The sequence below is a fragment of the Onychostruthus taczanowskii genome, unplaced genomic scaffold (assembly GCF_017590055.1).
Source record: "Onychostruthus taczanowskii isolate IOZ18803 unplaced genomic scaffold, ASM1759005v1 scaffold11, whole genome shotgun sequence".
Lineage (NCBI taxonomy): Eukaryota > Metazoa > Chordata > Aves > Passeriformes > Passeridae > Onychostruthus > Onychostruthus taczanowskii.
In genome coordinates, this window is record NW_024497629.1 from 2,970,123 (window position 1) to 2,994,889 (window position 24,767).

Sequence of the window (24,767 nt, forward strand, 5' to 3'; positions counted from 1 at the left end):
ACCAGGTCTGCCAAAGTAGAAATATGGACCAGAGGTGTCTGCCACCACCTCTGTCTCTGAGCATGGACCTTGCCAGCAAGGGACAATTTCTACATTGGTTATTCAATGGTTACAACCATTCCACACAGAATATATCTGCACAAAGTGGTGGGCTGCATCTGAAAATTAATGAATTAAGGCAGGTGCACACTGGTGCAAAATGTGCAACGTTACAGAACTTTGACATGCTTTGTATAATGAATGCAGCAGAATTGTCAGTTATTCTGAAATTAAATTCTGACCCCATAGAACTGAGCCAAAAAGGAATTTGTGATTAAAATTAGCCTTGCCTGTTATCAGAGGGATCAGTGAATTTATTCCAGTTTTGTAAATGTCATGTCCTGTTCAGACCTCATAGCAAGCCACCCATCATCCAGCCTGGAACAAGCCTTGTGGTAACAGAACATGGGGGAGAAAGCAGAGCATTTAATTTTGTGTGTTACTGTGGCTGCAGAAAAAATAAACTTAAAAACTAATCTTAAATAAAGGTGATTCTTCCAGCTTGCTCTTAACACCTCCAAAAGTAAAGATATTGAATACCTTGCAGTAACACAATGCAATATACAAATTCACAACTACATCAAGTTACAATATGAAGAGAGAACGATTTTCCTGTCTTTATAAGGATTCCAGTTCAAATACAATCAGAAAAATAAAAATAACTCAATGCAAACTTGAGGGCTGACAGCCCAGTAGTTACTTAGCAAATTGAAATAAATTATGTTAAAAAAATTAAAGAAGAAATTCAACAGAAAAAATATCTAAATATATCCTATATTTTAGTCATTGAAATGTAGTCTTGAGTAAGTCATTCACCAAGGACTAGCACTTAGCTGCTATTCCCATTTCAGAGATCAGAAAAATTGCTGTAGAGCAGTTATTTTCAAATTGCTGTAGAGAAAAGAAATTTCAAGCAATGCTTTTCTGGCCTGTATTCCTTTGGCACAACTTTTCAAATCTACTTTATCTGAATTATAAATATAAAAATATTACATCATCCTTATATGCAGCATCATTGCTGGCATATAGAGTTAAAACTATATACTTATTCATTTTATTTGCTATATACTTATGTGTTCAGCTATTTCATATCACTAATGTAAATTATATTTATATTATGTCATCATTAAAATAAAATATTAACATAAACTGATTCCATATGTCTGCTTAATAAAGGCATTTAAGCACACTACCAGAACATTTTTAATATCTTTAAAATTATTGAACCAAAATACGGGAATACTGCAAATCCTTTCGGCATTGTTTTTTTGGATTTTTTTTTTTGGGGGGGTTTTTTGGTTTTTGGGTTTTTTGGGGTTTTTTTTGGTTAATTGGTTTAGGTTTTTTTTAAATTCATCTATTCAGTTACTCCTATTATGCCTTCAGATGGGATTTGCTACAAATCACATTAAGGAAAAAAAAAAGAAAAACAAACACAAACAAACCAAAAAACAATCAATCAAACAAACAAAAACCCCAATCAATACTACAGAAATTATGTCACCAGCCCCAAAGGAAGTGTGTGGCTAAGATCCCTCCTTTACTTGCATTCCAGAAAGAAGTTCAGCTGATTCTTTCTGTCATGTCAGAGGAAAAGTGCCCTCCTCTGAAACACTTATAAGGAATTACATAGAAGGAACATTTGACAGCCTTCTTATTCTACTATATCCTGTTCAAAATAAACCCCAAATATTTAAATTCCTAAGCCTCCACAACAGAGCTCTACAAGTTGTGTGTGAGATACACCAGTTGGTGAGACAAGAAGAAACATATAAATAGGAATTGTGCACAAAGAGAGTGGAGAGATACAGAGTGAGTAAAATACAAAGAGACTTTTCAACACTATCAAGAACCTCACCCTAAACCTCTTCTCCACATGACAGTGGCATCAGGGTGGAGATGACAAAGTACTAATGGAATAAGGAGACATATCACAAACCTCTGGAAGGTGGGTCAGGAATCTGCATTATAGTCAGGATATTGTGACAGTTCACATGCAACAACAACATTTGTGCAGACTTTATCAAGTGAAGAACAATCATTCAAATTGGCATAAAAGGAAAACCTGCTTTGTTTCTGTTTTTCCAGGAATCTCTCACCTGTGTGTGCCTCTGCACACACACACACACACACACACACACACACACACACACACACACAAACACACAAACACACAAACACACAAACAGACACATTATATTGGAGCTGAGCTGAGCTGAGACTTGCATAACACACAGTGCACACATCAAATTCTAGTCAGGTGCAGGAAAAGAAAGGAAAGGAAGATGTAGATTCTAAAAACACAAAAAAATTCATGGTGTCACATCAGAAAAAAAACTTGAAGGAAACCCAAGCAGGACTGAACATTTTAAGGTAACTAAAGAATTACTACATATTCTGACCAACATACTTTGGTTTTCTTGGCTTCCACCATGAAGCAAATATATGACAGTGATTCACAGTTCTGTGTGCAGAATGTAGAGGCACACAAGGGTCCTTAAAGGAATAGAGACTGAATAAGGTGGGAAAACTAAAGCAAAGTTTGAACTTTTTGACTACATTAGTAATTAAAAAAAAAAAAAAAAAAAAAAAAAAAAGGTAAAAATAATAATTTTTTAAAAGTACAGATTTAGCCCTTTAAAACAGACTTCGACTTCAGCCTGATCACCACTCTGGTTACATGCTAGAAAAACAAGCTGTTCAAATTTATACCATGCTATAAGATAAACTATTTCAAAAATCATCTTTTGGAAACCATTTTGAAAATGACTAAAATACAACCTTTTCCTAAACTTGAAAGTTATTTATGTAAGACAGAAGAAGAAGTGGGCTGCAGCCAATTTATGGGAATTCCCTTTAAGAGAAACAGATTATTTTGACATATATATGTATACATACACTCACTAATAATTCCTACATAATTCAGATTCCAAATAAAAAAAAAATAGTAAAAACAGTGGTGTGTCAAACATGATGCAGTGCACCAAGTTAAACATATTCAAAATCAGAATGTAAATTGTCATTCACTTTTGTAAAAGATGGGGTTAAGGCAATGCAGTCTTAAAGCTTATGATACAACCAGAGCAAAACCTGGCCATTTGCTTTTGGTGATGTGCTTGTCCTCAAATGTAATAAAGATTTTCCAAGCATCAAGTCCTCACCCAGCTGCCATTCCTGTCTGCTTGCACTGGTATCATCATCCTCACATGCTGCTCCTGACAGGTTGGGTTTCATCTAACAAAGGTAACTGGAAAAGGAAAAAAAGCTGATCCTTGAAGTCACTTTCTATCTCCTATTGTCTACAAAGGGACACTTAAGAGCATGCTTAAATTAGATAGTAGCATTTTTATTGATCGAAATGAGTGTGATGAATCTCACATATGTGCGTGGCCCACATATGTGGAGGCCTTAACTTCCTTCTGAGGCCAAAAATTAGTTTAAATATCACTGCAATCTTTCTCTTTCCGTATTCTATCACTACACAAAGCAGAGATTATCAAAACATTTCACAGGTTCCTAAGAACAAGAGGTCTCAGTGGTGCACAGATGGCCAAAGATGAGAATGTAGGTTTTTCCTTCAGTCTTCACTTGATACAGCAGCTGTGATTAGATGTCTAACACAATTAGCATCAACAAAAAATGGGTAAAAACTTGGGATGGAAAAGATAAAGCAGAGATTTAATTCTACTTTGAGAAGCTGGACTTTTTTTAAGCTGGCTGGTCCTGATGAAATTCACCTGAGAGTGCGTAGAGAACTGGCCTGAAGTGATCTCACAGCCCAGGGCAATTATTTTGAGAACGGAGTGAGGACAGCTAAAATTTCAGAAAACAGAAAAAAAAGTTTACCTTTAAAAAAAATGAAAAGTGGTGTAGATCAGTCAATCTCATTTCAATTACCAAGAAAAAAAAAAAAAAAACCTGGTTCAAGAATTCAACATCTGGAGGGGGAACAAGGGGATATGAATCAGCCAACGCTGATTTGTCAAGAACAAATCGCGTCAAGAAACTGAGTTTTTTCCTATGACATGGTGACAGGCCTGTGTATTGAAAAGAAAAATATCTTTACTTTTGAAAAGTTTCTGACAGTGTCTTTTATGACATTTTTCTCTGCAATCCAGGGTCTTCCTGAAACTGCCATATGGTAGGGATACAACTGATTGGGATACTGTGCATAAAGACAAACTGTTCAGCTGGAAGGATGTAAGAGTGAGGTCTGCTGGGGACTGATTTGAAGTTTAGGTCTCTGGAAAACTTTCTATAATAAAAACTGCATGATGGAGTAGGGAATATAGTTACTCTATTTCTAATTGATTCAAAGCTTGGACAGTCAATGACGAGGTTAGAATTCAAACTGATTATTATAAATTGGAGAAATTGTCTCAAGTGGCTGAGATGCAATTTAATAAGGGCAAAAAATCAAAAGTTCTCCACTTAGGTAAGAGTAACCGTCTGCAAAATTATAGGATGAGTAATAACAGTTCTTCTGAAAAAGGATGCATGTACTATAGTGGATCATAAATTGGGCATGAGTCAGTGATGCAAGGCCATTTCAAAGACAAAACAGAAGCTTCACCCTGGAAGAGGATCATGTACAAGAAAAAGTAAAAAAAAAAAAACCTTCCTGTTTATTTTACTCAGCTGCTTTGTCTATATATAGGATACCATCAGGAGAAATGCTGACCAACTAAAGAGATAAGAATAATCAAAGGGTTATAAAACACAGCCTTTGAGGACAACCAAAATGTGTTGTGTAGTGTGAGTGGCATCTGAAGAGTAATTTCATGGTCTTCAAGTATTTTAAAACACTACTGCATAAACAGCAAATTCAAATAGGAAAGCTAGAAATCAGCCTAAAATGCAGCAAAAAATACCTAACTTGTATATTAGAGAAAAGAATGACAAATGTTCTTAAAGACTTGAATAAATTGCCTGGAGAAAATACAGATTTTTCAACACTGGAGATTTTAAAGAATTGGTAAGATAAAAATCTGTCAAGTTTTGGAAGAGCTGCACCTGCTCTGCAGGAAGAAGACATACCGGATAACATCTCAAGATCTCTTCAAGTAATGCAATTTATGTATAATTTTTAATGTGTTTGACTCCCATAATAATAGAGACACATGGAAAATGAGAAGGGAGTTTTTCTAGTAATATGTATGGCAGATCTAGTTTACTTGTATGACTGTAGAACTTCTAGAAAATATTTATTAATGGAAATATCTACACTTCTTTGTGTAAACATTCCTTATTTTACAATATGTCCAAAACAGTTTCCATTTAAGTCCAGTTCAGTCCAGTGCACCGGAATTCCTGAAATGAAGTGACAAGACTTGCCACAGGCACATGTAAAAGTGGGAACAGCACCATGAAAGACCCAGAGGAGAGCTCTAAATTGCCTTAATAGGCTGAGATGGACAAGGGTCCCAAATCAAACTGGTTGCATGCATGCATTTGCCAGTAGCTGTCAGAATCTAAAAAGAAAGAAAGAGAGGAAAGGGGAAGTAAGAGCTCTAGTTGCTCTTGACATGATTTCATTTAACTTGCTAGGTCTCTGACCTTTCAGCACTGGTGGAAATAAAAGTGCAAATGTAACACTGAGGGGGGAAAATTCATGCCAATAACCTTTAAAGCCACCACATGAGACTTCTTCTCTTCTTTTTTTAAAGGAGAGAAATCTGATGATCCAATTATGCAAGTCATTAGGAAAACAATGCTGAAATTTTGTGGCTAATGGGATTTTAAGTTATATTGACAATGAAAACCAATTATACTTTAAAAACTTTTTTTCTCCATCTGCAATTGCATTATTTTAATGAAATAGCACGCTAAACCTCAAGTAGCCAAAAGAATGTTAATTATGGAAATAGTTGAGTTAACAAAAGAACCCCTCTTTTTCCATGATCTCATAATTTCACGAGCCTGAATAGAGGCATAAAATCATTCATTTTGCATCTAAAATGTTTGATGATGTAAATATAGAAACCTTTGAACTCTTCAGAACTCCTGCTTTAGAGTAAAATTTATATTAACTTTCTTAAGAAGTCCACTGGAACCAAAGCTCAACCACAGGATGAAAGCAATTCCAAGACTTGGGAATATTTAGATAATGACCCAATTCTTCCAGGTCAGAACCAATTCTAGTTTAACACATTATAACTTTTCTGCTTTAATTGATTTTTGCACTATCTATTTATCTTTCTAATTGGATAGTAAGGTACTAGGTAAAAAAAAAACCCTCTGTAAAATCCAAGCAGTTCATGTAAGAAATTTCAATAAGTGAAAGGGCTGATGGGAAATTTTTCAAGGTTACTGGATAATTAATAAGAGTCACAGAAATAAAAAAAGTTTTTGTCAGTTGCTAGTGTCATCAAGATAAGGGCAGAATAAATCTGTGATATCCTGAAATATATCCCTTCCTACAACAAGCAGGTTTTAGGTTTTATTGAGTTGAATACATAGAGAATAAAAGAGTCATAGAATCACAGAGTAGCTTGGGTTGGAAGAAACTTTAAAGATCAACTAGTTCCAGCTCCTGTGCCATGAGCAGGGAGAGGTAATAGAAGTATCTTGAGTGGGCAGGAACCTTTTGAGATGATCTGGCCCAACTTTCTCTTGGAGGCCTGGTTCATCAAGCACCCTGTGCAGCCAAGTCTTGAACAACAAGAGAAACAACAATTTCCAGCAGGAGAGATTCCACCACTTTTCTGGACAAAAAACTCCAATATTAAATCTCTCCCGTGATGAAGTTTTCTTATTTCCTTAGTGAATTTCCCTTAAAGCAGCTAGTGCCTGCTACTTTTTGTACTGTCAACATGCACTCATGCGAGGGAAATGCCTCCATCTCCCACATAGCTCCCTTTCAGGTAATGGGAAATCATGATTAGATATTCCTGCACCCTCCTGTTTTTTGGGCTAAACCCTATTTTTTCATGATTTCTTCATATGTCAAATCCACCAACCCTCCAATACCCATGCTGGCCATTTAGTAGAGCAGCTTTAATTTTTGGAGTCTCCTTTGAACTGGAGAAACTCCAACTAGACATGATAGTTCAGGTGTGGCCTAACAAGTCCCCAGAGAGCATAATCACATCCCCTGATCCTCAGGATAAGCTCTTGCTAATTTATCCCGGGACAGTTTGCCTTCATTGTCACAGAGGAATGTGTGATGGGAGCACTACAACCTTGCCTTGGTCAAGAGCTGAGTGCCTGAGTATAATAAGCTGCAGACAGGTCCTAAGTGTAATGAGGCTTGATACGGGCATGGACCAGCAAGTGATGGGAGAACAATGCCTGAAACCACTGGAAAGGGGCACCAAGGTATCAACACGGGCTGACTGGACTGGAAGTCTGCGACAACATCTGGCTGCACATACACAGACAAACAAACACCCCCCCAGATAATAAAAATCATGGAGAAAAAAATTTACAGGGATGCCTGAGACCACACACAAACAGGGGATGCCAGCTGGGACCATTACAGACCCGTGCTGAAACATCAGTCAGGAGGGCTCCTGACTGAACTCTTGCTACTGCCCAGGTGCTGGACACACAGACCACATCAAGAAGACAAGTAAAAGTGGCCTGGTTGCTCTTTTTTTAAGCTAAAAATGTGCAAGAATCAAAAATCTTGCTAATTTGCCTTCAGCAGTTGTATTACACGAGTGAAGGAAGAGGTGGAGTCTTCTCTTCAGTGCAATTGGAATTCACTTTGCCAAACAAAAACTTTCCCTTTAAAATATGCCTGTGTCTGCAGCAGTACCAGATATCTTACCCTATACTGTCTGGCATAGGATTTTGGCTGTGAAATTAGTCACTTGGCTTCAAATATTCATAGGGCTAAATTTATTTGAAGGCAAAATAATCTGGAGTGAACATAAAATATAGAACAGTATTCATGCACTGGGAAAAAACATGTTTCCTGCTTGTCCATAGTTCTTTTCTATGACTGTGGCCAAATTATTCATGGTTTTGTATGGCTATTCTCAATAATCACCCTTTGAGTTGTTTACTATACTGAAGTACTATGGAGCTGGAATTATCTTTTAACAAAAAAAAAAAAAGTGATACCACAGATATTGTAACTTGGTTCTGAAATACAAATGACAAATTGTAAATGAAGCCAACCACAGGAGTCAAAGCATTTTCCTTCTTTTTAAGAACAGTATACAGAGAAACAAGTACTCAGCCAATCCACTGCTAACAAAAAAATTATAAAGTCATAGATAATTTATGTTGGAAATGACTTCCAGAGGTCACTTAGTCCAACCTCTCTCTTGTATTGCACCACTTGAGGCAAAGTGGTCTCCTGTGTTAATAAACAAGTTCCTCATCACAACCTTTAATTTTTACTCTTGCTCTGTATCACTTCAGAGGCTTAGAAGATCTAAAAATGGATGAGGACTTAGTAGATCCCTGTGCTCAAGCCTGCATGCAATGTAGAGCCTCCAGTAGCTGTAAGTTGTTAAAGATAGTTTGCCTCAGATATGAGAAGAGGTATTTCTAACAGTGTCTGGAAAGAATTCCATTTGCAGAGACAGATTTTGTGATATTTGGTAGATCACATCCATTTTAGATTTTTGTTCCAATTAATCTGCCTCCTAAATTTACCCCAATCATTTTGCATGCTAGGTCTTGCTGGCCCCATGTGCAGATCATTTCACTTATGATGTGAGAAAGATACAGCTGGGAGAACACTTACAAAGTGAAGCTTCCTGAAAGTGGAAGGATTTGCTGAAATGATAAGGATGTACCAAGTGCAACCCAAGGGAAGACTGAAAATCAAACCAAAATATATGTGACAGTTCAGGTCTCGTAATGCACGACTGGGACATTATGGTGATCAGGACAGGTTGAAGCAGTTTTGAAGATAAAGGGAAAAAAGCACAAATACGCTCAGAGAACCTGGTAAGCAGCTCACTTGAAAGAGAACAAAAGCCAAATGCTGTCTGAAGATCTCACTTTAAAAAGGCACTAGCACACTGATGTACTAAACTTAGGGCTACTCAGATTTTTTCAAAATGAGGCGTTCTGTCATACTAAGAAGGGAGATGTGTGTCTTAAACAATGTCTGCAATTTATCACAAAGAAATGCATTGTTAGTAATGCAGTTTTGTATATAGGTCATTGACTGGATGCAACATCAGGGACCATCCTGCCAGTCTCTACCTACCTAAGATTACTTATTAGCACCCAAATAAAACACTATTTTTTTTTCTAATTGAACCACATATTTAAATTACTTTATACTTCTTTGCTTTAGAAATACAAATATTTATTTCTTCATTCCAGACTAGAATGTCAACCTAGCTTTTACTGTAACAGCTGTTTAAAATTCATATATTTTGATGGAAAAAAAAATAGGTGACAGCTGTTTTTAATATTCTTTTTAAGAACATCTAGAATAACAGCTGGAGAACCACAGCAATTCTGCTCACCAGGAGAAGTAGATTGGGTTGGTTATTTCAGTCTCATCATCTTCATCTTTGATTTTAATAACATATTTTGAAATGGTTTATTTTCCCAAGAGATTGCAATAACTCAACTTGGTCTAAGTGTCCTCAGTTCCTACTGATATCAAAAGAATGGGGACATCTTCTAGAAAGTTTCAGTATTGAAGAATTAAAACTTGTAATTTTTGTATCATGTATTTACTGAGATCCTAGACTCCTTGAACAGAAGCATAGTCCAGGAGAAGTAAGCAAAGTAAGTGAGATCCGAGCTGTAAGCAATACTGTCTTTTTCCAGCAGCAAAACAAATTTAAAATTCCTTTTTATCCTAAAAAGTCAAATCGATTTAATACTGCCTTAAAAATATTTTTGTTCCAGGACACTTAAAAACCTCATTAAGAAAGTTCAGAGCAAACAAACAAACAGAAACAAACAAGCTCAGAATTTCTAAATCTGCCTGCAGTTCTACATCGAGCAGCATGACAGGATATACAAGTTCAGCGCCACTAACAACAGCTCAGTTCTCAATTTGTGTAAATTTAACTGTGCAGTCAGCTTAAGCCCCACAGCCCAGGCAATGGCAGGATGAGTCCTAAAAACAACTGCGTGTGGCTGTGTGGAAGAGGAAAGGCAGTACCTCTCTAGAGCAGCAATAAACACTCTTCAAGCTGAATCTGCAAGGGCAGAAAAAATTAGCACAGTGGCAAATGTTCCACCAACTAGATTCCATGCTTTGTGTGTACATGAAAAATAGAAGGATCTTTGCCCCCGACGAGAAGAATTTAACAAAAATGGCAAATGTTGTTTGTTACTATCTGTAATAGTATCCTGCCAATACACAAAGAGATAATTTTTTTCAGCACATCCATAGACAGGTAATAGCTGTGCTTCCACATTCAGCAACACCAGTACTTGTGCTGAATCTGTCTCTGGCAGCTCAATCCAACCCCATGGAAAAGCAGTCCAAATCATGGGTTTTAACAGCCTCTGTCAGTTCCCCAAAAGAGCATTGCAGAGAGAACAGTGCAGGTGCAGGCAGGAGCCAGAAATGAAAGGGCTGTGAGGGACTGTCCTTTCCTTGCCATTGGAGTGGTAAGGGACGCCTGGGATGGGCAAAGGTGGTGCCAGAGCAACCCCTGCCTGCACCTCAGAGATTTTTCTGTGCTACCAAACAATAACATCTATGGCATCAAAAGCATAATAAAGTGATGCATAAGCAGTGCTGTGTAATACAATACAACTTAGTTCACTACTCTTTTTCTCCTGGACTTTGCTGTAACTCTTTTCTGAGGATCAATACCTGATCTGTGTTTTCACAAAACCTAATTAACCTTAGACCACATATGTAAAAACTTATAAGCAGTTTTAAGTAACTCCAGCAAGCTTTCAAAGAGAGTAGCTTATACTCTCCAAGTGAAACTCATTTCTATTCTCAAAGCAAAGTAGCACATACAGTATTCAGAAGACAAATTTAAAGATGCTGTTCAAGCAAGTCTGTATTTATTGCTACTACACAGGTATCCTCAAATGAAGGACTTCAGCACAAACACTTCAGGCTAGTGCAGCTCTTCTTTTACCTCTGGTTAGTTGCATTTGAAAAGCACCTCTGGCTGGTGCTGAAAGCTTGGAAGTTAATTTACAGAAAACATTCTGTAGCTGCCATGGAACTTGAGGCCATGGAACCACCTTCCTCTTACTGTTGTATTTTGCCTTCACTCAAAACCCTGGACAATAAGTGAGTTTTTCATACTAATTACAGCACAGAAAGTTACTGTGGCAGCAGGCAGATACATAGTTCTACCCTGGGATCATTGGGTTTTCAGGGATGATGGGTTGTGACGGCTCTCTCCTCCTCCATATGTCTTTCTTCCTCTAAGTTAATAGAGACCCAATTTGGTCTTGTTAGGGGAACAAGTTAATTGAACTTTGTTTCCCATTCCTAGAGGATGTCACTAGACTTTTCAAATGTCACCACTTGAGCAGAGGATGCACATAGGGACCCATATATAGTCCCTTCTTCCCAGGGCTGAAGCAGAAAGACAAGTGCCATGGCTGGAATTCCACACAGAGAGGCATAAAGGAGAAGGCAGAGAAGGAGATGCAGAGGATTGACACAGCAGAAAGAAGGTCCTGCTTTGTTAGGATGGGGCATAACAGAGTACCAGAGAACAGGAGAGGTGTTCAATGCCAGCCTCGGTAGATCTCAATCCTTCCAGATTTTTAGATTGAAAATCCTCCATTCCTGTGCTAGAAACACAAACTATCCCAGGGAATAACACAGCTTCTTCCTTTATGCTGCTTTCTCCTTCTCCAGGGTAACAAAAAAAAAAAAAAAAAAAAAAAGTCAAATGTTCACAGAATATGTTTGTTGGTTTTGTGCACATGTTCAATTTTTGGCATATATATAATCCTCTATGTATAAATTGCAGCTTTGTCACACTTCACTAAGAGAATATATACCAAGTGAAATGGGAACTTATAATAACCTTCAAAACAAAACAAGAAGAGTTATCATTTTGTTTGTCGATACAGAAAGAAAGAACTGAATATCTGCATGTAGGAAAGACTTGTTCCTTTCCCAGACAGAAGGAAGCTCTTTGCTGGGAAACAGGAATGTAGATTTTATATACTCCAGCGCCATCTAGCCCAAGAAAATAAAATTCCACATTGAACAATGGCTACTGAAGGACACTTTTTAGTGCTAAATGTTAAGTCTATAAATAATTTCTGACCCTGGATGAAACAGCTTTTGGCTTATTGTGTGACATTTTAATACTTTTTTTCTACCCTATAAATGCAGCAGAGTAGTATAGAAGCTCCTGTGAGAGCCATCTGCCAGGGGAAATAACTGGCATATGCTCTTTTCATTATTTCTAATTCAAACTGAAACTCTAGATAACCTGAAATAATGCAAAAAATGAAAACCCAGGACACGTGCATTTTGTGGGTGTTTTGGCAGAAAACTAAGTTAAGTAACAGGAGACAGGAAAATAATAAAAATCAAAATTCTAATAATGAAAGAAGGATCTTACCAGACTTTCCATTGTGAAAATTTGTTATAAGGGGAAAATCTATAATGTAGTGTATTATTTCTTTCCTTTTTTCTCGAAATGTCAAATTAATTTCTTCACTATTCAATACAAAGTTCAATTAACTTGTACCAGTTTGAAGTTTATCTAAATTAAATATCTGGGTTTGGATGTAAGTGATTTTAAATCCACTACAGAAAATAAGAAAGGCTTTAAAAATTCTAGAAAGCTTCCTCATGATGATGCTCAGTCTAGTCAATTCAAAATGTGATTGCAGGTCCTCTAAAATGTAAGTTTTCAAAGACACCATTGCTGATACTGTTCCACTCTTTCTCCTTCACAGTCTATGTTCTGTAATTTTTTGAGGATTTCCAATTATAGCAAGTGAGAATTCATTTTAATATAAAGTAAAGCCACATCTACTTTAGAAATTTATCACAGAATGAATCATCCTGTTTATTGATTATGAGGAAGCTTACATAACTACTTTATCTTCCAATGTCTACACCTCCATTTTCTAAGACAGACTTGTTTCTTCAAAGACTGTACTTGAGTTAGAACTGTACTTGGGTTATCAGAGGTACTTTATTTGTGTTTTGTTTGTTTCCATGAGAACAGAATTTTCACTTTTCTTTTTTTTTAAGCTTCAGGCATGTTTTTCCATGCAAAGGATAACCTAAATCCAGGTGCGAGATGCATTCCATAGCAGTGTTAAAACGTGGAGCTCAGTGGGCTCTGAGAAAGCCAGCTTGGGAGTCAGAAACCTTGCAGATCTACTTAAAAGGGTTCTTAAAGAAGCTAATACAACCTTTTCTTCAGGTAATTCAGAGCTGTTTATGAAGACACACTGCAACTCTTGGGCTGATGGACAAAAGCCTCTCTGCCAAGAAAAGACAAGTGCTGCTGCTGCATGAGTAGCTGACAGTAAGCACACCCACAGGACTTTTAAATAGCATCTTTCTGGTTTTTTTCACAATAATATTAAAAGCACACTGGTACACAAATGACCCAGCACTGTTGAAAAAAAAAAAACCCAAAAACCGGTCAGAAGGCTAAAAAACAATGAGAAGAATTTCAGCCATCAAATGAAAGCCAAACATGCATCAATAGGAGGGATGGGATTTCCTTTGTGGCCCACAAGCTCATACCAACAGAGGTCTGTGCTCACCCACAAGAGCTTGGCACAAGCAGAGCTTCCCTGGGCATGAATTCTGACCCAGGCACCCACTGTGGAGCAGCAGTACCATGGTGTTTCACCACTACCCAGATATATTTGTAAGTTTTTTTCCTCAGTGCACATACAATCCTACCTGAGGAACTTTATCACACACACCCAGCCAACTACAGGTTACTCCTCCCTTTTACTTTTGCTATTGTTGCTAACCCACCTCAATTAATTAAAAGACAATGATCAAATTTACTATTTACCTTTATTTGATGGTCAACATTTTGCCTTTTCAAGCTAAAAGTTGTTAAGATGTGTGTGGTGCATGTTTCTGTTTGTACATTTGCACAGCCCAGAATCAAAACAAGTCCTATAAATATCATCATATAATTTGCTGTATTGCTGTGCCTTTGCTACCCTCCAGCAAAAGATTAAATTTATTATAAATCAATTGTCATGGTTTCACCCGGAAGTAAGGTTTTGGGAAGTTATGGTCAAACCAATCAGTGGCCAAATTTCAGATTGGCACCTGGTCAATGTATATGCAGCAGTTACAAAGTACTAGTTAAACCTCTTAATAATTTTTGTTATTGCTACTTATGTTATCAAATAATTGCAATTAAATAGGGTCACATTTTTCCATCAAAACTTGTCAATTTTAAGTACTAAGTGTTTATACCATCACTTATTAATTACAAGTGCTGCATTCATACATAGTACTACTGTACCATTAAATGTATGTAATGTTATGTTGGATGGAAAGGAAGGAGGAGCTCTATTTTGCATACACTCAATGTCTAATTAGGTTTCATAATTAGGCTTTTGACCCTGCTTTCATCTGGGAGCCTGAATTAGCAATTGAATTTCTGTTGGGCAGGTGACCCTATTTGCAGTGTCACAGCCTGAGCTTGGAGAAACATTTCTTTGGGAACCCTTGGCTTGTCTTCTACTTGTGCTCACTACAACTCCCTGGGAGACTCAGTTAGGGTAGGATCAAGTCCCTCTTTCTTTCACCAAAATGTCTCTGATAATTTCAGGGGCCTAATGAGGTAGGTCATCAGAAATGAGTTTTGTAATATTGCTGGGGAGAGGTGGGTGGCTGTAAAGAGCTTCCAGGGAGAGGAGTCACCTGTACAGCTCAGTACCTAACCTTGAGTGTAGAGTTTTGAGGGAGAGGAGTCACCTGTACAGCTCGGTACCTAACATTGATTGTAAAGAGTTTCCAGGGAGAGGAGTCACCTGTACAGCTCGGTACCTCACCTGAGACTGACAGATTCTCCCTCTGGCATCAGAGTCATAGAAAGGTTTGGTTGGAAGGGTCCTTGAAGATCATCAGTTCCCTCGCCATGAGCAGGGACACCTTCCACTAGACTAAAGATCTTCAGACACATCTGCTTTGCCTGCTGACCACACAAACAGTTTAAACGTTTACCTCAGGAAAACTTACTGATTGACATCTAAAAAATATTATAAAGTCAGATGCCTTTGTGTGGTGGGTTTGAGCCTAGATTTCTTATCATTATATTTTAATTAATATCTCCTATAGGCTACCAGCATCTACTTTCACAAATTTTGACATACTTACTCATTGAAAAACAGGCAGAAATAGGCAGAAAAGAGAGAAAAGTTAAAATGAAGCCTGAATTTAAGCGACTGTCACACATGAAAAATTGAACTTTCATTCTTAACAGCATCACCTCTGAATTTTGCCCTTAGAATTTACATTTTATCATCCTCATCAAGATCCAAAAAATGCTTCCCTTCTCTTCCTTTCCAAAACAACTCTAAACCTTGCAGCATAAAATATAGTATAGCCACCCAGGCACCAGGCATAATGAAAACTAGTAACAATAACTCAAATATGTGTCTCCTTGTCTGAGTCACTTTAGAGACATCCAGAAACATAAATATATGTTTTCCCTGAAAGGTAACAGTTTTCGCCCTTTTAATCTGAAATAAAATTCTGTCCCCATCTCCCAGGGAACTAAAGGTGACAATAAGAGCTTGACAATGTTCAGGAGATGTGCTTTTCACATTAACATTGCCAACAGCTGCACCATAAATACTAGGTATACAGAAAGTGCATTCAATCATTACAGGAGGTGCAATTTAAAATCTGAAATTCATTCAAATAAATCAGTAAAACGAGTTAAGGGATCTAAGTCTCCAAAACCTAAAATGTCCTGCTTTTGTCTTCCAGCTTTATTTGCAAGGAATTCTAAAATCTACTGGAACAAAATATTCCCCTTAATGTTCTCTAAACCACTTATGAAATATCAAGCCTTGTTCCGTTCATCTTTCCTTTATCTGTGCTACCCCCTTGCCAGACGTCAAGGAGCTGATGCCAAATGTCTGCGAATTCATGGCTTTATGAAGGGCAGGATTGGATGAGTGAAGGAAAATCATGCACAGAAGACAATTATATTACCCCACCCCGACCTCATCTCCTTCATCATCACCAACACACAGTTGCACACAGAGAGCTGGGAGCCAATCTGAGCATCTTGGAATTAGGTTTGAGACTCAGGACATGCTGTCAGACCCCTTGCATCCATCCCTGGAGATCCTCTGCTCTGATCCTGAGGATATGTGATATGATGGCAGAGAGTGCATGCTCTCTGCTAGGTTTACTCTGCATATTGGAGACCCTAAAGAAGGGTATGTCAGCCCTTGCACCCTGTCACTGAAATAGCACTTATGTCCTGCTGGCACACACAGAAAGTGCCCAAAAATCTGGAGAGGTGCCATGAACTGCAGTAGAGATTCAGGTCAACATTCTTTCTATCCTTACAGCCCCAGATGCTCAGTGAAAGAGTATAAGGAACACACCAAGTAAAGGACGAAAAACCTTTCAAAATGCCAGCAATGAAAACGTTGGAGAGTCCTGAGCCAGTTTGTATCCAGGACACACATTTCAGAGAGCACAGTGAGCCAGCTGTCATTCCTGAGGTAGACCTGGTGACTATTTCATGAGCAGATGGGAAATGCCATGTTCTTTAGCAGACTGTTAACAAGAAAACAGCCTGAGACAACACTCAGTGAATTAATATTCACTCTCTACATTTCATAATAGGAGTCTGATCTTTACCACAAATATTTAAACCATTTTTATCAATTTACCAGACCTACACATAAGACTTTCTACTTTAGATACCCACTCTTGAATGTCTTGTGCAAGATAATTGAGGCAATTTCCTAGTATCTCCTTTTAACAAAATTAGTTCCATTAAAAAGTGAAGATAAAGATGTGAGGAGCAGAGGAATGTATGGAAACTGCTATAAAATATAACTGATTGATTTCTAGTTTATTTAATAGACTGACATGTCTAATATATCTATGTCTAACACCATTTTAAAAGAAATGCATTGCCAAAGTTTAGCCCATTTTATAAGTCATGAATTTCAAGAATGACAACAGTTTCCCCACACACATTTTCTACACTGTCCTTATCAATAACTACCACAGGAATTTTAAAAAAAAGAGTACAAGAACCAGATGAAATACAGAAAAACAATTCCCAAACTCCTGCAGTCCGACAGAACCAGGAAAATCTATCCTGCAGTCATTGCTCCATTCTCTTCACTCTTGTAAAAGTTACCATTAGGTCGCATATTTACAAATCTAGAACAAGCCCTATATCTACAAAAACAAGCCACAGTTTAAAAGTCACCCTGATGACTCTCCTGGATCACTGAAAACATGGGTAAGGATTAAAGCAGAATGAAAACATATTAGGATTGTCTCTGAAAGCAGTCCTTGGGAAAGTCCATTTGCAAATAAAAGCAAAGTATGAGGAATTTTTAATTCCCTATCTCCCATTCAGTGTTCCCTCTTATTGAAACTGGTGCATCTAAACACACACTCCACCTCTACTCTCCGACATTCTCTTTCAGTCTCTGTGCAACTGAATGTTCTTTTGATTCATTTCTCCCTTCACAGTCCATTCTTTCCTGTATACAGAAATGTATATTTTATCCCAAAAAAAATTTTTTTTTTTAAAGGCACCCTACTTCTCTGGAGGATTGCCATGGTTTAATCCCAACCTGCAACTCATCCCCCCACAGCTGCTTCCTCATTTTCTTCCTAGTGGGATGGGGGAGAAAATCAGAAGGGTAAATGTGAGAAAATCCAGGGATGGAGACAGAAACAGTTTAATAGGTAAAGCAAAACCCCTGCACAGAAGCAAAGCAAAACAAGGAATGAATTCACCCCTTCCCATGGGCAGGCAGGCGTTCAGCCATCCCCAGGAGAGCAGGGCCCCTTCACATGCAACAGTGACTTGGCAAGACAAATCCCATCACTCTGAACATCCCCTCTTCCTTCTTCCCCTCAGCTTTACATGCTGAGCATGTAAACATGGTCTGGGATATCCTGGGGTCAGCTGGGGTCAGCTGTCCCAGCTGTGTCCCCTCCCAGCTCCTTGTCCACCCCCAGCCTCCTCGTTGCCGGGGTGAGGCGCAGCAATGGCTCTGACTCTGTGCAAGCCCTGCCCAGCAATAATGAAAACATCCCTGTGCTATCAGCACTGTTTTCAGCACAAATCCCAAACAACCCCGTGGCAGCTACTGTGAAGAAAATTGTCTACTTCAGACAAAACCAGCACTTTTCACAATATTTTCTATTTCTTAAGCAATTCCAAATGAAAGAAATGAAAAACAGGCATATATAAGAAATTTAGGGTGCTTTCAACACAGCATACATGCTACTGCATTGTAAATGACCATTTTATGAAATGATGCAGTCCTGTTTGATTGCGGTCGCAGCTAAAAGTAAAATAAAGCCATTTCCTGGTTGATTTCAGTTGGAATTGGAGATAGTTTTTCAATATGACCCTCGGCAGTGCCCAAAAAAGTGGAGAAAAGAGGCAGATAAGGCACTGAATGAAATAAATGGATCCAATCTGAACTCAGTTACTTCATAAGTTGATAGCACAGTGGAAAGGCAATGTACAACCAGTAACCTCAGCCATAAGAAACTTAATGATGGATGAAAATGAAAAACATCAGGATGCCTATTCATCTATGAGAATTAGAATCCTTTAAACAAGTTATGAATGAAAGACATGTAGCTAAACCAGATTTTAAGCCAATTAGAAATGAATGAAAAATCTAATTTAAATGGACATAATCTTTCACTAATATTAGAAAAACAATACTTTCTACATTTTATTGGAGCTGACAAATTTATTGTGACACCTGAACAGGACAGCTATTTTATACTAAAAGACAGTTTCCTCTGCTTAGCAAATAGTCAAACCCAACAGTCAATTTAGAATTTTATTTCCTGTTGGTGAATCACTCATAATTTTAAATTGTTCTTATTACTTTCATCTCTAATGGATGGATTAAAACAAAATATTATTGGCATAATCAACAAAAATAGTTTGTACTTTGCTGCAACATTATATCTAGTACAATTCTGTCTCATAATCAAAACCAGGAACTGTTAACCTGCATGATGCACGTTAGTAATAAGGTGCTGGACTCCTCCACACCTTTGAAAAATTACATATAATTATATTTTAGCTATGTAACTGAGTTCAGATCTGGACTGGCACATCTAACTTAGATATTTTGGACATCAGTTGGCCATTATAGTGTGCCAATCTTAAGAGTTACATTGCCATGTCTCTAAAAATCCTCAGGTGAAACAAAATTCAGATTATGGCATCCTTTTTCTCCATTCCTACATATATTCATGAAGAGTACAGTGGAGAGAAGCAAAAGAACCTGTGAAGTAAAGACTATGCCATCCTGGCCTGACAAAGAGGTGGCTGTCCTCTTCAAGGGCCAGCAAGAAGATTCATGGAGACAAAATGTACATGTTTTTGAACGAGCAGGTGAGGAAATCTTTAGGGCTTTATACTGCAGCCACTAAACACAACAGCAAAGAAACAAGTCCTTAAATCTTTGCTGGTCCAAAGGTTGGAGTTCAGTGCAGAGCATGAAATAGAGAGGTAAGAGGCAGCCTTCTCTCTGTCTCCAAAGCAGCAGCAACACGATTGTAGAGACACACTTTCCTATTACAGGGATAGAACAAGGGGAAAGTTTTTAAACTTAAAAGAGGAAAGGTTTAGAATGATGTAACAAACAGGGACTGGTGAGCCACTGGAACAGGTTTCTCAGAGAGGATGAGGATGTGTTTAAGTGTTCAAGGCCAGGTTGGATGGGGCTCTGAGCAGCCTGGTGTAGGGGAAGGCATCCCTGCCTGTGCCAGGGGGATTGAAACAAGAGGACCTTTAAGGTCCCTTTCAACCCAACCTTTTCTATGATCACCTATTGCTGTTCAAACTTGTGATATTATAGACGTTTCCATTACAAAAGTGAGAACAGAGAAATGCCCTTCCGCATCAGAACTGACACACTGCTTACCTTGGAAGCTGTTATTGTACATTAGAAGCAAAAAAAGAATGCCGGTAATGATGTTTCTGGTCCACAATGAAAAAGGTTTTTAGAATTGCTGGGGGCTATGGTATTACATTACACTGAATTGTTTTAAGATCAAGCACAAACTGTAAAATTTATTAATTGGATCTGACAATGGTTTTGGTTTTTGCCAAAAAGCAATAAAAAATCTTAATAAATAAATAAATAAATAAATAATAATAATAATAATAGTAATAATAATAATGATAAAAATAAATCTTTATTTCCTCAATTGGCTGTGATATGATAAATTTTAATGGACACAGAAAGACCCATATTATGCTATCCTTGGTATCTGCAATATCACTTACCAGAAGAACAGGTATATTATTTTCCTATTTACTCTCTGTTTGAGAGTAAACAGGAAAATAATTCATTTTTTCTCAAATAGGAATTCCAGAGCATAGTCATTAAACAAATAAAATTAATTTTTTTTGTTTGAACAGTTTATGCTGTCACACAAAGGAAAATTTCATATTTCCATTCCTCAGTCACTATCAATTGTTTCTTCAGAAAATTAAAATGTATTTCCTTTCTGAAAGGATATACAGAAGCAAAACATCAAAACATTTGAAAATAGTGTCATTTGAGCAACGGTGTAAAAGTTGCAAAAGGGGACATTTTTCTATGATTCAGGTTTCTATAAATGTTTGAAAACAAAAGAAAACAAAATGAAAGAATCAAGAGATATGGAAAAAACCCAAAAAGTTTGGGAGATATGCAGAAGGTCCTCTGATCTGCTACCCAGATTCCTTCTTGGTTCTCTGCCACCTGCCCTGTGTTGGCTGTTCAGAACTTCTGAGAAAAATCCCTCTACTAGCTGTCACATGCAGGACCACAATCAATGTTGGTTTAGATGAACTTGGGGCATTCAGCTGATGAGAAATTTCCTTACAGAGAACTTCACTGACTACCAGTGCAAATTCACAGACTGGAACACACAGAAGCTCTTGCAATGTCTTGCAAGTGAAGGTTTGGTCATGGTTGGATAAGTCAGTACTTGCTCTCCATGACTGCTTGGCAGCTGGAGATCACTACAGTACCATCTCCACTCCTTAACCTCTTTACTAATTTGAAACTCCTCTAGAACCCCAGCTGTGAGACAGGAAAAAGGCTATGGAAAAATGAATCTCCAGTTATCCTTCTTGAGCAGCACTGAAATCACATGACTATTGAGCTGTTTTTCTAACCTCATCAGGAGTTTTAAATCATCCCCCGATCACCAATTCTGCTGCACTGAGCACTGCAGAATACACTTAGCATATGCAAGGCTAATTAAAAAAAAAAATTCTAATTAGTACCTTTCTAGTTTTGAATCCATACAGCATCATATATTGAGAATTAATTTTTCTAAAAATTAATTATGCATTGGTATTTGTCTCATGTTATCACCAGACAATCTATGTAAAATATGATATCTGGTTAGAGATAGGTCACCTATTAATTATGAACATTGTGACCAAACTAATGGATGGAAGTCTTAGTATTTCATAATAACAGCATCAATGAGAGCCATGACTTGCATTTAAAAATAAAATGTATTAATGTGTACTTTGAAAAAATAATGGTATTAGAGAAGCATCCTTTTAATCTCATCAAGCCTGTGCCTTGTCATAAACACAGGTTATTTCTTTTTAGGACAAAATACTACCAGCTACATTCTCTTCTTGATGCATAAAGGTCTATATTCTCAGCCTTGCACCTTTTGAGGAGGCACCATGACCTGTTTTATTTCTCAAGTTCTATCACTTATGTTTATTTGTAGAGGATGGAACAGAAGTATTTAAAAAGCAGTGAGTGCACTCCTGAATTCTTCACTGTTGAAGTTCAGAGTGATGTCAATGTAATCAGCATTCTTAATTATGTCCTTGAAATGCAAGAAGTTTGCAAATCACTTAGATGTTAAAAACAAAAGAAGAAAGGGAAAAGATTGGCAATGGGTCATTTGAAATAAGAATGCCTTCCTTATAAAGAAACCCTAATTTACAGAAGGTCCTGATTACAGCTGCTTTAGCAAGACCTTGCTTAAACAGAAAAATGATTTAAGTACGGCATGACCTTGACAAAGCTACTCCTTCTGCAAGGAGAAAATTGAAAATTAATATCTGGCAATGACACATTAGTGCTAAAACTCAGATCTGTGTATTTAGGATCCTGTCATTGTTCTTTTTCTTTTTTTCTTTTTTTTTTCCTGGGGCAGGGAGAAAATGTCTCCTGAGTTTCATTCATTTAAGATTCAAATCTCTCAAGTACAGAGCAGCCCTGGAAGCTGCTGAGTACAGTGAATTTCTCCCATCATCACCACAACTATTCCTTTTGGGAGATGAAGATTTGGCTCTTCTTCCTGCAGAATCATATCTTTAGTAATAAGTTACTTGATCCAGCTCCTCATGAAGTCAAGGGGAATGTTTCTCCTGATTTCAGTAGGACTGTATTGAGCCCTCAGTACATTGAGTAGGATCTTCCACTGCATTAATAATGTGGGGTTTGCCACTGTATTAATTTTTTATCTTTTGTGTTTGCAGATATTTCAAAATGAAGAATTCTCTCAGCAGTTCCTGAAGTCAGTGGGATTCTTAGGAGGTGCTAAGATGAAAGTTCAACACCCCATCTGTACCCTGTCTTTTGCAGCAGCCATAAAATTTGCTAGGAGACTGGATTATGACAGTTTTGTGCAAGCAGATATGCTTAATGACTCTTTTAGCTAATCTGCACAATTGTCTCAGTACACAGGACATGTTTCTTAAAAATACTTGCCAGTGTGCACAGCAAATACCTTAAAAGTTAAAAATCTGTAATTAAATGCATGAAACACGACTTTGGGGACACAAAAAGCCCAGCATACAATTAGCATCCTCTAAAGTCTGAGGTGGAACAAGATCATCATATTCTACCCCAAGGCAGCTTGCATATTTCTACCATTTTACACATCTCATAATAATAGAGCAACTGAGTGAGAAATAGAGTAACAATGGGCAGAAAAAACTCCAGGAGAATTTATGACAGATTGCAACATAATTCCACTCTTTTGTTTATTTGTTTGTTTGCATTTTAGTTGCCAAACACTTTCACAGATCCATTTTTAATGCAAAAATTTATTATTTGTTCCTTTAATTGTTTCATAAAATATTTACCATGGTCTGTTTAAATAAAGGAATGACATCATGCATAAAAAATGAAAAATAATGTGCCTGTAATAAGCTAGAGGTTACATTTAATGAAACAATGCCCATAAATGAAATTTCCTTGTGAGTGCTGATGATGTTCATTTCAGATGAATGCACTTTGTATTTATTAGTTTTAAGCGTGTTCATCCTTAGCTTCTGTAATCAGAATTACAATATCCACTCAGATGAGAAAAGGAATTAAATCATTAAGACATATTTTCTTAGGGCTGGGTGATTCTGTGGATATGCAACAGTTGGCTGTCTCCTGCCTTGAGCCCTTACTGCAATAGATTAATTGTTTCTCATTATTTTCCAGAGGGTATCCATCCTTACAGCAATAAGCAGTCTGAGAAAAGGCCCAGTGCCTCATACTCTCTTCTGTAGTTTGTGTGTCTCTCTTTGGGCTAGCAGCACAAAAGGCAGCAGATTCCTTGTGTCAATACCTAGGGAGGGTGACTTGACACAGCACATGTGAGGCAAATCCAAGAGTGGCTTTTGGACAATGTCAAGGTTTTGTAGACATTTGACTCTGACTACTTTTGGTAAACCTACACTCAGTGCATCAGATGTGAAGTTGTACATATAGAATTCACTTCACATGCACAATTTCAGTAGAACTAACTCCACAGAAAGATAAATTATGAAGTCTGCATTCATATATTCAAGTACTCTTCCTTAATGTGTTGCATTTTTTCAGCACATGCCATGGAAAAGTTCAGGAGCTTCATAGTCCTTTAAGGTTACACAAGCACCATAAACCATTTGAAGGCCTTTTGTCCAGGATCCACCATGCCTATCAAGAATATTATCATGTGTCCCCTCAAAGCATCAATCCTGTTCCATAACAGCAGAAAGTTTAAATCCTTTTTTAAAGTATGTTACTAGTGAAAAGAAAACATTGAACTGATTCCTGTCAAGATGGTCATCTGAATAATATGGATGAAGAAAAAGTGGAGGCATTCAAAAGGTTTTTTGCCTCAGTCTTTAATAATACTGACAGATCTCAGGCTGCCCAGTCTCCTGAGGTGAAGCACCATGAGTGAAGAAAAGAGAATTTTCCATTTGTGGACACTGAAATTGTACACCATAATCATAATTCTTCCAGTGATGATAAACTCCTATGGCAAATCTATGTGATTTTTAATACCTATGTGATTTAATCTTTATTATTCCACATGACCATGGAGAGTAAAACAAAAACAAAAAACAAAAGATGCTGCTAATATGACACTAAGGTGCTAAAAGCAATATTAATGCAGATAGCATGTGTATTGTGTAATTTTCATTTTAAGTGCTGGGCTGGAAACTGTTTTCCTGTGCCACAGAATACTTCCACAATTTTAAATATTCCAACTTCACATGAGGACAAGATAAAATTATATGAGGAAGGAAGGGGAGAGAAAAAAGACTGGCAGACACACAATCAAGCAAGACAGTAAGACCATTGACTGGGGCTTTAACTTAGATGAACCTGCTCCTGTCCACACCAGGAGC